A 13,492-nucleotide genomic window follows, 5' to 3' on the forward strand; every position below is an offset into this window, starting at 1 on the left:
GAAAGCAGCTCAGGAGAAGAGATATGTAACCTATAATGGTAGAAACATTAGATTGGCAACAGACCTATCCACAGAGACCTGGCAGGCCAGAAAGGACTGGCATGATATCTTCAGGGCACTAAACGAGAAAAATATGCAGCCAAGAATACTATATCCAGCTAGACTGTCATTGAAAATAGAAGCAGAGATAAAAAGCTCCCAGGACAAACAAAAACTAAAGGAATTTGCAAACACGAAACCAGCCCTCCAAGAAATATTGAAAGGGGTCCTCTAAGCAAAGAGAGAGCCTAAAGCAGCATAGACCAGAAAGGGACACAGACAATATACAGTAACAGTCACCTTACAGGCAATACAATGGCACTAAATTCATACCTTTCAATAGTTACCCTGAATGTAAATGGGCTAAATGCCCCAATCAAAAGACACAGGCTATCAGATTGGATTAAAAAACAATACCCATCGATATGCTGTCTGTAAGAGACTCATTTTAGACCCAAAGATGCGCCCAGATTGAAAGTGAGGGGGTGGAAAACCATTTACCATGCTAATGGACACCAAAAGAAAGCTAGGGTGGCAATCCTTAGATCAGACAAATTAGATTTTAAACCAGACTGTAATAAGAGATGAGGAAGGACACTATATCCTACTTAAAGGGTCTATCCAACAAGAAGATCTAACAATTCTAAATATCTATGCCCCGAACATGGGAGCAGCCAATTATATAAAGCAATTAATAACAAAAGCAAAGAAACACATTGACAACAATACAATAATAGTGGGGGACTTTAACACCCCCCTGACTGAAATAGACAGATCATCTAAGCAAAAGATCAACAAGGAAATAAAGACTTTAAATGAAACACTGGACCAAATGGACTTCACAGACATATTCAGAACATTCCATCCCAAAGCAACGGAATACACATTCTTCTCTAGTGCCCATGGAACATTCTCCAGAATAGATCACATCCTAGGTCACAAATCAAATCGTTTAAACTGGTACCAAAAGATTGGGATTATTCCCTGCATATTTTCAGACCACAATGCTTTGAAACTAGAACTCAATCACAAGAGGAAAGTCAGAAAGAACTCAAATACATGGAGGCTAAAGAGCAACCTACTAAAGAATGAATGGGTCAACCAGGAAATTAAAGAAGAATTTTAAAAAATGCATGGAAGGGCGCCTGGGTGGCTCAGTCGTTAGGCATCTGCCTTTGGCTCAGGTCATGATCCCAGGATCCTGGGATTGAGCCCCGCATCGGGCTCCCTGCTCCGCGGGAAGCCTGCTTCTCCCTCTCCCTCTCCCACTCCCCCTGCTTGTGTTCCCTCTCTCCCTGTGTCTCTGTCAAATAAATAAATAAAATCTTTAAAAAAAAAACTTCATGGAAACAAATGAAAATGAAAACACAACTGTTCAAAATCTTTGGGATGCAGCAAACGTAGTCCTGAGAGGAAAGTATAGAGCAATACAAGCCTTTCTCAAGAAACAAGAAAGGTCTCAAATACACAACCTAACCCTACACCTAAAGGAGCTAGAGAAAGAACAGCAAATAAAGCCTAAACCCAGCAGGAGAAGAGAAATAATAAAGATCAGAGCAGAAATCAATGAACTAGAAACCAAAGAACAGTAGAACAGATCAACAAAACTAGGAGCTGGTTCTTTGAAAGAATTAACAAGATTGATAAACCCCTGGCCAGATTTATCACAAAGAAAAGAGAAATGACCCAAATCAACAAAATCAGGAATTAAAGAGGAGACATCACTACCAACGCCAAAGAAATACAAGCAATTATAAGAACATATTATGAGCAACTATATGCCAGCAAATTAGATAACCTGGAAGAAATGGGTGCATTCCTAGAGATGTATCAACTACCAAAATTGAACCAGGAAGAAATAGAAAACTTGAACAGACCTATAAACACTAAGGAAATTGATGCAGTCATCAAAAATCTCCTAACAAACAAAAGCCCAGGGCCAGATGGCTTCCCAGGGGAATTCTACCAAACATTTAAAGAAGAATTAATACCTATTCTCCTGAAACTGTTCCAAAAAATAGAAATGGAAGGAAAACTTCCAAACTCATTTTATGAGGCCACCATTACCCTGATCCCCAAACCAGACAAAGACCCCATCAAAAAGGAGAATTACAGACCAATATCCTTGATGAACATGGATGCAAACATTCTCCCCAAAATACTAGCCAAAATACTAGCCAATAGGATCCAACAGTACATTAAAAGGATTATTCAACATGACCAAGTGGGATTTATCCCTGGGCTGCAAGCTTGGTTCAACATCCACAACAAAAGAAAGAACAAGAATCATATGATCCTCTCAATAGATGCAGAAAAAGCATTTGACAAAGTACAGCATCCTTTCTTGATCAAAACTCTTCAGAGTATAGGGATAAAGGGTACATACCTCAATATCATAAAAGCCATCTATGAAAAACCTACAGCCAATATCATTCTCAATGGGGAAAAACTGAGAGCTTTTCCCCTAAGGTCAGGAATGCGGCAGGGATGTCCACTATCACCACTGCTACAATATAGTATTAGAAGTCCTAGCCACAGCAATCAGACAACAAAAAGAAATCAAAGGCATCCAAATCAGCAAAGAAGAAGTCAAACTCTCACTGTTTGCAGATGATATCATACTTTATGTGGAAAACCCAAAAGACTCCACCCCAAAACTGCTAGAACTCATACAGGAATTCAGTAAAGTAGCAGGATAGAAAATCAATGCACAGAAATCAGTGGCATTCCTATACACCAACAACAAGACAGAAGAGAGAGAAATTAAGGAGTCAATCCCAATTACAACTGCACCCAAAACCATAAGATACCTAGGAATAAATCTAACCAAAGAGGCAAAGGATCTGTACTCAGAAAACTATAAAATACTCATGAAAGAAATTGAGGAAGACACAATGAAATGGAAAACCGTTCCATGCTCATGGATTGGGAGAACAAATATTGTGAAGATGTCAATGCTACCTAGAGCAATCTACACATTCAATGCAATTCCCATCAAAATACCATCCACTTTTTAAAAAAAATGGAACAAATCATCCTAAAATTTGTATGGAACCAGAAAAGAACCCGAATAGCCAGAAGAATGTTGAAAAAAACCAAAGCTGGCGGCATCACAATTCTGGACTTCCAGCTCTATTACAAAGCTGTCATCATCAAGACAGTATGGTACTGGCACAAAAACAGATATATAGATCAATGGAATAGAATAGAGAGCCCAGAAATGGACCCTCAACTGTATGATCAACTAATCTTCGACAAAGCAGGAAAGAATGTCCAATGGAAAAAAGACAGTCTCTTCAACAAATGGTGTTGGGAAAATTGGACAGCCACGTGCAGAAGAATGAAACTGGACCATTTCCTTACACCACACACACAAATAGACTCAAAATGGTTGAAAGACCTAAACGTGAGACAGAAGTCCATCAAAATCCTAAAGGAGAACACAGGCAGCAACCTCTTTAACCTCAGCTGCAACAACTTCTTCCTGGAAACATCGCCAAAGGCAAGGGAAGCAATGGCAAAAATGAACTACTGGCACTTCATAAGATAAAAAGCTTTTGCACAGCATCCCCCCCCCACCCGACTTCGCCTGCCGCGGTCGGGTCCGCGGCCTGCGCTGTAGCCGTCGCGGTTCCTTGGAAGCAGCAACTCCTCTCCCCACCCTGTTCCCGGTCCCCGTCCAGCTGCTGACGTGAAGATGAGCAGCTCAGAGGAGGTGTCCTGGATTTCCTGGTTCTGTGGGCTCCATGGCAATGAATTCTTCTGTGAAGTGGATGAAGACTACATCCAGGAGAAATTCAATCTCACTGGACTCAATGAGCAGGTTCCTCACTATCGACAAGCTCTAGACATGATCTTGGACCTCGAGCCTGATGAAGAGCTGGAAGACAACCCCAACCAGAGCGACCTGATTGAGCAGGCAGCCGAGATGCTTTATGGATTGATCCACGCCCACTATATCCTCACCAACCGTGGCATCGCCCAGATGTTGGAAAAGTACCAGCAGGGAGACTTTGGCTACTGTCCCCGGGTGTACTGTGAGAACCAGCCAATGCTTCCCATCAGCCTTTCGGACATCCCAGGTGAGGCCATGGTGAAGCTCTACTGCCCCAAGTGCATGGACGTGTACACACCCAAGTCATCGAGGCACCATCACACGGACGGCGCCTACTTCGGCACCGGTTTCCCTCACATGCTCTTCGTGGCGCACCCCGAGTACCGGCCCAAGCGGCCTGCCAACCAGTTTGTGCCCAGGCTCTATGGTTTCAAGATCCATCTGATGGCCTACCAGCTGCAGCTCCAAGCCGCCAGCAACTTCAAGAGCCCAGTCAAGACGATTCGTTGATTCCCCATCCCACTTGTCCCTCAGTCTTTGGCACCTCCGATCCTCTGCTGCCACCCTTTCAGGAACCCTCTATGGTTTTTAGTTTAAATTAAAGGAGTCATTATTGTGGTGGGAATATGAAATAAAGTGGAAGAAAAGGCCAAAAAAAAAAAAAAGCTTTTACACAGCAAAAGAAACAGTCCACAAAACCAAAAGACAACCGACAGAATGGGAAAAGATATTTGCAAATGACATATCATATAAAGGGCTAGTATCCAAAATCTATAAAGAACTTATCAAACAACACCCAAAGAACAAATAATCCAATCAAGAAATAGGCAGAAGACATGAACAGACATTTTTCCAAAGAAGATATCCAAATGGCCAAGAGACACATGAAAAAGTGCTCAACATCGCGCGGCATCAGGGAAATACAAATCAACACCTCAATGAGATACTACCTCACAGCAGTCAGAATGGCTAAAATTAACAAGTCAGGAAATGACAGATGTTGGCGGGGATGTGGAGAAAGGGGAACCCTCCTACACTGTTGGTGGGAATGCAAGCTGGTGCAACCACTCTGGAAAACAGTATGGAGGTTCCTCAAACAGTTGAAAATAGAGCTACCCTATTATCCAGCAATTGCACTACTGGGTATTTACCCCAAAGATACAAATGTAGGGATCCGAAGGGGTACGTGCACCCCGATGTTTATAGCAGCAATGTCCACAAAAGCCAAACTGTGGAAAGAGCCAAGATGTCCATTAACAGATGAATGGATAAAGAAGATGTGGTATATATATACAATGGGATATTACGCAGCCGTCAAAAGGAATGAGATCTTGCCATTTGCAACGACATGGACAGAACTGGATGGTGTTATGCTGAGCGAAATAAGTCAATCAGAGAAAGACATGTATCATATGACCTCACTGATAGGAGGAATTCTTAATCTCAGGAAACAAACTGAGGGTTGCTGGAGTGGGGTTGGGGTGGGAGGGATGGGGTGGCTGGGTGATAGACACTGGGGAGGGTATGTGCTATGGTGAGCGCTGTGAATTGTGCAAGACTGTTGAATCACAGATCTGTACCTCTGAAACAAATAATGCAATATATGTTAAAAAAAGGAAAGATAGCAGGGGGGAAGAATGAAGGGGGAAAATCGGAGGGGGAGACAAACCACGAGAAACAATGGACTCTGAAAAACAAACTGAGGGTTCTAGAGGGGAGGGGTGGGGGGATGGGTTAGCCTGGTGATGGGTATTAAGGAGGGCACGTTCAGCGTGGAGCACTGGGTGTTATGCACAAACAATGAATCATGGAACACTACATCACAAAGTAATGATGTAATGTATGGTGATAAACATAACAAAAAAATTTAAAGAAAATTAGGTGGAGGGGCACCTGGGTAGCTCAGTCGTTAAGCGTCTGCCTTTGGCTCAGATCATGATCCCAGGGTCCTGGTATTGAGCCCTACATTGGGCTCCCTGCTCAGCAAGAGACCTGCTTCTCCCTCTCCCACTCCCCCTGCTTGTGTTCCTTTTCTCTGTAAAATAAATAAAATCTTTAAAAAGAAAAAATAGGTGGAAATAGGGGTGCCTGGGTGTCTGTCGTTGGGTGTCTGCCTTCGGCTTATGTCAGGATCCCAAGGTCCTGGGATCGAGCCCCTGGCATTGGACTTCCTGCTCAGCGGGGGCCTGCTTCTCCCTCTCCAGCTCCCTGTGCTTGTGTTCCCTCTCTTGCTATCTCTATCAAATAAATAAATAAAATCTTAAAAAAAATTTAGGTGGAAATAATCAAGTTAAGACAAGAAAGAAACAACAGGGAAAATGAATGAAATCCAAAGTTGATTCTCTGAAATGATCAACAAAACTGAGAAACCTTCAAACTAATTAAAAAAGAAGACTTGGGCGCCTGGGTGGCTCAGTCGGTTAAGCTTTGACTCTTGATTTAGGCTCAGGTCATGATCTCATGGTCAAAGAATCAAGGCCCCTGTTGGGCTCTGGATTCCAGGCTCTGCACTCAACAGGGAGTCTGCTGGAGATTCTCTCTCTCCTCTCCCTCTGCCCCTCACCCTGCTTGCACCCACCCTCTCTTTCTCAAATTTTTTTTTTCTTAGAGAAGACCCAAATTACTCAAATCCGCAGTGAAAATGGGGACATTCTACCAACCTTATAGAAATAAAAACAAACAGAATATAATGAACATTTGTATGCAAAAAAATTAGATAACCTGGGTAAAATGAACAAATTCACTGAAATACACACACTATCAAAACCGACTGAAGAGGGGCGCCTGGGTGGCTCAGTCGTTAACCGTCTGCCTTCGGCTCAGGTCAGGATCCCAGAGTCCTGGGATCGAGCCCCGCATCGGGCTCCCTGCTACACGGGAAGCCTGCTTCTCCCTCTCCCACTCCCCTCCTTGTGTTCCCTCTCTCACTGTGTCTCTCTCTGTCAAATAAATAAATAAAATATATTTAAAAAAAAAAAAACCGACTGAAGAACAAACAGAAAATCTGAATGGAACTATAACAATGGAGAGATTGAATCAGTAATCAAAAGCCTTCCAAAAACAGTAAAAAAAAAAAAAAAAAAAAAAAGACCAGGACCAGAGAGCTTCACTGGCAAAAAAAATTTTTTTTTTAAGTAGACTCTACCCCCAATGTGGGGCTTGAACTCACGACCCCAACATCAAGAGTCACATGCTGTACTGACTGAGCCAGCCAGATGCCTCTTCACTGGTGAATTTTATAAAACGTTTAAAAATTTACAACAGGGGTGCCTGGTGGCTCAGTCGATTAAGTGTCTGCCTTTGGTTCAGGTTATGATCCCAGGGTCCTGGGATAGAGCCCTCAGCGCCACATCAGGCACCCTGCTTAGCAGGGAGTCTGCTTCTCCCTCTCCCTCCGCTCCTCCCCCTGCTTGTGCACTCTCTTTCTCAAATAAATAAAAAGAATTTACACCAATTCTTCTCAAACTTTTCCAAAAAATAGGGCACCTGGGTGGCTCAGTTGGTTAAGCGACTGCCTTCGGCTCAGGTCATGATCCTGGAGTCCCGGGGATCGAGTCCCACATTGGGCTCCCTGCTCAGCAGAGAGTCTGCTTCTCCCTCTGACCCTCTTCCCTCTCGTGCTCTCTATCTCTCATTCTCTCTCTCTCAAATAAATAAACTTAAAAAAAAAAAAAAACTTTTCCAAAAAATAGAGGAGGGAACACTTCCTAATTCATTTTATGAAGCCAATATACTGATAGCAAAGCTAGATAAAGATATCATCAGTAAAGAAAACTACAGACCAATTACAGATACAAAAATCCTCAATAAAATACTACCAAATGGAATCCTGCAGCATATTAAAAGGGTTTATACAACAGTGTCTGGCCAAAGTAGACTCTCAATAAATATTTGGTGAATAAATAAATGTGTAAGCCAAAAAAAAAAAAAAAGCAGATCTATATTCTCATTTTCTTTTGGTGACTAAAGAAATGCTGGACAATTATTTCAAAGTTTATAACCCAATAATTCACCTAGTGGAAAATATATGAAATATAGTAGTATATTAATTAAATTTAACTGAATTATGGGGCACCTGGTTGGCTCAGTCAGTGGAGCATGTGACTCTTAATCCCAGGGTTGAGTTTGAACCCTATGTTCGGTGTAGAGATTACTTAAAAATAAAACTTTTTTTTTAAAGGATTTATACCACGGTTAAATCTACAGATTCAATATAATCTCTATCGGGCGCCTAGGTGGCTCAGTTGGTTAAGCGACTGCCTTTGGCTCAGGTCACGGTCCTGGAGTCCCGGGATCGAGTCCCGCATTGGGCTTCCTGCTCAGCGGGGAGTCTGCTTCTCCCTCTGACCCTCTTCCCTCTCGTGCTTTCTATCTCTCATTCTCTCTCTCTGAAATAAATAAATAAAATCTTTAAAAAAATAAAAAATAAAAAAAATATAATCTCTATCAAAATTCCAACTACATTCTGCAGAAATAAATAAGACTGCATTCATATAGATCATATTCAGATGGAATTGCAAGGGGCCCTGAATAGCCAAAACAATCTTGAAAATAACTCATATGTCCCAATTTCAAAACATACTATGAAGCTATTAATCAAAACTGTGTGATACTGGCATAGAACAGACATAACATTAATAGAGTCCAGAAATTAACCCACACATCTATGGTCAACAGATTTTCAATAAGGATGCCAAGCCCATTCAATGGGGAAAAAGTAGTCTTTTCAACAAATGGTGCTGGAACAACTGGATGTCTGCATACAAAATGAAGTTGGACACTTACTTCAGACTATGTACAAAAAATTAACCCAACAGGTATCAAAGTTCCAAATAAAAAAGTTAAGCTAGGGCGCCTGGGTGGCTCAGTTGGTTAAGCGACTGCCTTCGGCTCAGGTCATGATCCTGGAGTCCCGGGATCGAGTCCCAAATCAGGCTCCCTGCTCAGCAGGGAGTCTGCTTCTCCCTCTGACCCTCTTCCCTCTCCCCTCTCGTGCTCTCTATGTCTCATTCTCTCTCTCTCAAATAAATAAATAAATCTTTAAAAAAAAAAAAAAAAAGTTAAGCTATTAAACTGGTTGGAGTTCAGGACATGCTACCCCAAAATTCGGCCCCTTGGTATACTGAATATCTTTTTAACTATTTATTTTAGAGAGACAGCGAGCATGCACATGCATGGGGGAGCGGCAGAGAGAGAGAGAGAGAAGCAGATTCCCTGCTAAGCACAAAGCCCGACAAGGGGCTTGACACACGGCTCCATCCTACAACCCTGAGACCAGGACCTGACACCAAGAGTCAGACACTGAGCCACCCAGGTGCCCCTGGCATACTGAATACCTTAAGTAGAAGTTTGAGAAAACAACAGAAGCAGGAAGGTCACTTTGACCTCCTAGTCTCTCTCTTCTTCCCAGAAAGCAGGAGATAAATCTCCTGTGTCAAAGGTACCCTCCCTCTATCAGGAAAAAAAGGAGACACCCTACCACGAGAGACAGGGAACTTAGGGTTGAGAAGGTATATAAACAAACCTTGTTAATTATCTTCCAAATTACTACATAATTTACTACCTTTAGCCCACACCCCTTTGTCTTATCAATTCTTCACAAATTTATTGTTTTTGCCTAAAGATATAAAAGCTTCCTGTTCTAGGGCGCCTGGGTGGCTCAGTTGGTTAAGCGACTGCCTTTCGGCTCAGGTCATGATCCTAGAGTCCCCGGATCGAGTCCCACATCGGGCTCCCTGCTCAGCGGGGAGTCTGCTTCTCCCTCTGACCCTCTTCCCTCCGGTGCTCTCTATCTCTCATTCTCTCTCTCAAATAAATGAATAAAATCTTAAAAAAAAAAGCTTCCTGTTCTAGTCACTTCTCTGGGTTTTTATTGTCTGGTAGAAGGCTCCCACATACATGTAAAAGTTCAGTAAAATGTATGTGCTTTTCTCCTGTTATGCTGCCTGTCAGTTTAATTTTCCGACCCAGCCAGAGACCGTAAGAGGGTTGAGGAAAACTTTTTCCTCCCCTACAAAATCTTAGAAGTAAATTTTCATGATATTGGATTTAGGAAATAAAAAGATAGATAGATAGATAGATAGATAGATAGATGAGAGAGAGAGAGAGAGAGAGAGAGAGACAGACAGACAGACAGACACACACGCCTGGGTGGCTCAGTAGGTTAAGCATCTGCGTTCAGATCAGCTCATGATTCCAGGGTCCTGGGATCGAGTCCCACATCGGGCTCCCTGCTCAGTGGAGAACCTGTTTCTCCCTCTGCCTGGCACTCCCCCTGCTTGTGCCCTCTCAAATAAATCTTTTTTTCTTTTAAAGATTTTATTTATTTGAGAGATAGAATGAGATAGAGAGAGCACATGAGAGGGGGGAGGGTCAGAGGGAGAAGCAGACTCCCCGCTGAGCAGAGAGCCTGATGCGGGACTCGATCCCGGGACTCTAGGATCATGACCTGAGCCGAAGGCAGTGGCCTAACCAACTGAGCCACCCAGGCGCCCTCAAATAAATAAAATCTTAAAAAAATAAAATAAAAAAGAGAGAGCACGCATGAGCAGGGGAGGGGCAGAGGGAGAGAGAAAATCTTTTATTTAAAAATTTTTTTTTAGATTTATTTGAGAAAGAGAGACAGAGATAGTGAGAGAGAGTACAAGTGGGGAAGAGAGGGAGAAGCCCTGCAGAGCAAGAAGCCCAATGCGGGACTCGATCCCAGGACCCTTGGGGCCACGACCTGAGCCAAAAGCAGACACCCAACCAACTGAGCCACCCAGGTGCCCTGGAGAGAGAAAATCTTAAGCAGGCTCCATGCCTAGCTAAGAGCCTGACGTGGGGCTCAATCTCACAACTCTGAGATCATGACCTGAGTCAAAATCAAGTCAGATACTTAACCAACTGTGCCACCCAGGTGCCCCGTGGCAATGACTTTTCATACATAACACCAAAAACATACGCAACAACCAAAGGATAATTGGACTTCACCAAAATTTAACACTTTTGTGTCTGAAAGGGCACTGTCAAGAAAATGAAAGGAAAATTCACGGAACGGAGAAAGGGTATTCATAGGAAAACAAATGACCTTTGGAAAGATAAATGGGCCCTTTAGAGAACAGATGGGAGATTTGATAGTTTTCTGAAAATGTCTATCTTGATGAAAGTTCCACATGAACTGAACATATATTCTGTTGTTGGACGAAGTAGTCTACAGATATCCATTACATCCAATTGTTTGATGGTGTTGAGGTCATCTACGTTCTTACTGGTTTTGTCTGCTGGATCTGTCCATTTCTATTAGCTGCTAAAGACTCCAAATATAGCAAAATCATCTACTTCTCCTTGCAGTTCTCAGTTTTTGCTTCATGAAGTTTGATGCTCTGTTGTCAGGCACATACATGTTAGGAATTGTTACATCTTTTTGTGGAACTGACCTTTTTATCATTACATAATGTCCCTCTTTATTCCTGATAACTTTCCTTGGTCTGATGTCCGCTCTCTAAAATAAATATAGCTTTACTCTTGCTTTCTCTTGATTAGTGTTTCTTTTTTTTTTTTTTTTAAGATTTTATTTATTCATTTGACAGAGAGAGAGAGATAGGGAGAGCAGGAACACAAGCAGGGGGAGTGGGAGAGGGAGAAGCAGGCTTCCCACCAAGCAGGGAGCCCAATGTGGGGCTCAATCCCAGGACCCTGGGATCATGACCTGAGCCGAAGGCAGACGCTCAACAACTGAGTCACCCAGGCACCCTCTTTTGATTAGTGTTAGCATGGTAGATCTTTCTCTGATCATTTACTTTTAATCTACAGGTATCTTTATATCTAAAGTGGGTTTTTTTTAAGATTTTTTTTTTTTAAGTAATCTCTACCCCTAACATGGGGCTTGAAAACACAACCCTGACATCAAGAGTTACACACTTGGGCACCTGAGTGGCTCAGTTGGTTAAGCGTCTTGACTCTTGATTCTGGTTCAGGTCATGATCTCAGGGTTGTGAGATTGAGCCCCACGTTGGGCCCTGGGCGTGGAGCCTGCTTAAGATATTCTTTCTCCCTCTGCCCCTTCGCACTTGCACTCCCTCTGCCCCTTCGCACTTGCACTCCCTCTCTCACTAAAGAAGAAGAATCGCATGCTCCACTGAGCCAGCCAGGCACCCTTAAATTGGGTTTCTTGTAGTCAACATATAGTTCAGTCTTGTTTTTTGATCCACTGGTACAACCTTTTTGAAGGGCAATTTGTGTTAAAAAAAAATTTTTTTGACACCTGTTAAAATAGTAAGGAAGACTTTATTCAAGAAGATAGCAATATCCTTTTTGATGGGTTTTGTAATAGGGAAGAGAAATTGGGCTTAACTCCAAATACAACAAGGACAAGTGGGGATTTATAGCCAAGAAGCAGGGTGAGTGTGAGTGAATGGAAAATTATTAGGAGGAGACATCAACGGTAGGATTCTTGCTAATGTGACCTAACAGAATTCTTGCTATATAGGCAGGTCAAAGACATAACATTGAAAGTGGGGAATGAGGAACTTGAGATATCAAGGGTGATCAGAAATTAAAGGTGGGAGATTCTCTCTAAACTAATTTACAGGATTCTTTACTATTGTACCCCTATGTTCACAGCTGCACTATTCACAGTAATGAACTGGACTGGTCAGGCCAAAGACAGGATGTGGGTGAAGATCGAGGCATATTCAAACAGGGTCAGAGGAGGCTGACTAAAGTTTGGTCAAGGAGTCTCTGTCATGTGTAATATTTATCAAAATTAAATATGTACATACTCTTTAATATAATTTTAATACTTAGAATTTATCCCATAAACAGGGGCACCTGGGTGGCTCAGTTGGTTAAGCATCTGACTTCAGCTCAGATCATGATCTCAGGTCCTTGGTTTCAGCTCAGGACTTGATCTCAGGGTCATGAAATTGAGACCCCAGGTTGGGCTCTGCCCTCAGCACAAATCTGTTTTAAGACTTTCTCTGCCTTGGGACTCCTGGGTGGCTCAGTCGGTTAAGCATCTGCCCTCAGCTCAGATCATGATCTCAGGTCCTGGGATGGAGCCCCAATCCGTGCTCAGCAGGAAGTCCACTTCTCCCTCTCCCTCTGCTCCTCCCCCAGCTCATGCTTGCTTTCTCTTTCTCTCTCAAATAAAATCTAAAAATAAAATAAAATAAAATAAAATTTATCCCATTAACATACTTACAAATGTACCCCAAGATGATATGTGTAAGGATTATCTCTAAACCATTGTTAAAAATAGCATCTAAAAGACCACCAATAAGAGGATTAGTTAAATAAATTAAGGTACTTAGTCTTTTCCCAATTTTTTTTTATGTAGAACACACAGAACATTCATCTTATATAGCTGAAATTCTATTCCCATTAAACAATAACTGCCCATTTTCCCCTTCCCCCCTCAGGCCCTTGTAACCATCATTCTATTTTGTCTGAGTCTAACTACTCTTCACACCTCATATAAGTAGAATCATACAGTATGTCTTTTTTTGACTGGCTTATTTCACTTAACATAATGTCCTCAAGATTCATCCAAGTTGTAGCATATGTCAGAAATTCTTTCCTTTTTAAGGATGAACAATATTACATTGTATGTGTATAACACATTTTGCTCATCTATTC

General features: G+C 42.2%; 1 protein-coding gene and 1 pseudogene across 6 annotated transcripts in view; one reads left to right on the top strand and one right to left on the bottom strand.

Annotated features, from left to right (window-relative positions):
• The window catches only part of RAD51C (RAD51 paralog C), a 52,789-nt gene that overhangs the window by 31,792 nt on the left and 7,505 nt on the right, over positions 1–13,492 (bottom strand). The gene's annotated exons all lie outside the window — the stretch shown is intronic.
• Positions 3,615–4,539, top strand: LOC112808112 (casein kinase II subunit beta pseudogene; annotated as a pseudogene).

This window comes from Callorhinus ursinus, unplaced genomic scaffold, assembly GCF_003265705.2.
Source record: "Callorhinus ursinus isolate GAN/ISIS: 27379988/994484 unplaced genomic scaffold, GSC_fseal_2.0 scaffold34, whole genome shotgun sequence".
NCBI classification, from domain to species: domain Eukaryota; kingdom Metazoa; phylum Chordata; class Mammalia; order Carnivora; family Otariidae; genus Callorhinus; species Callorhinus ursinus.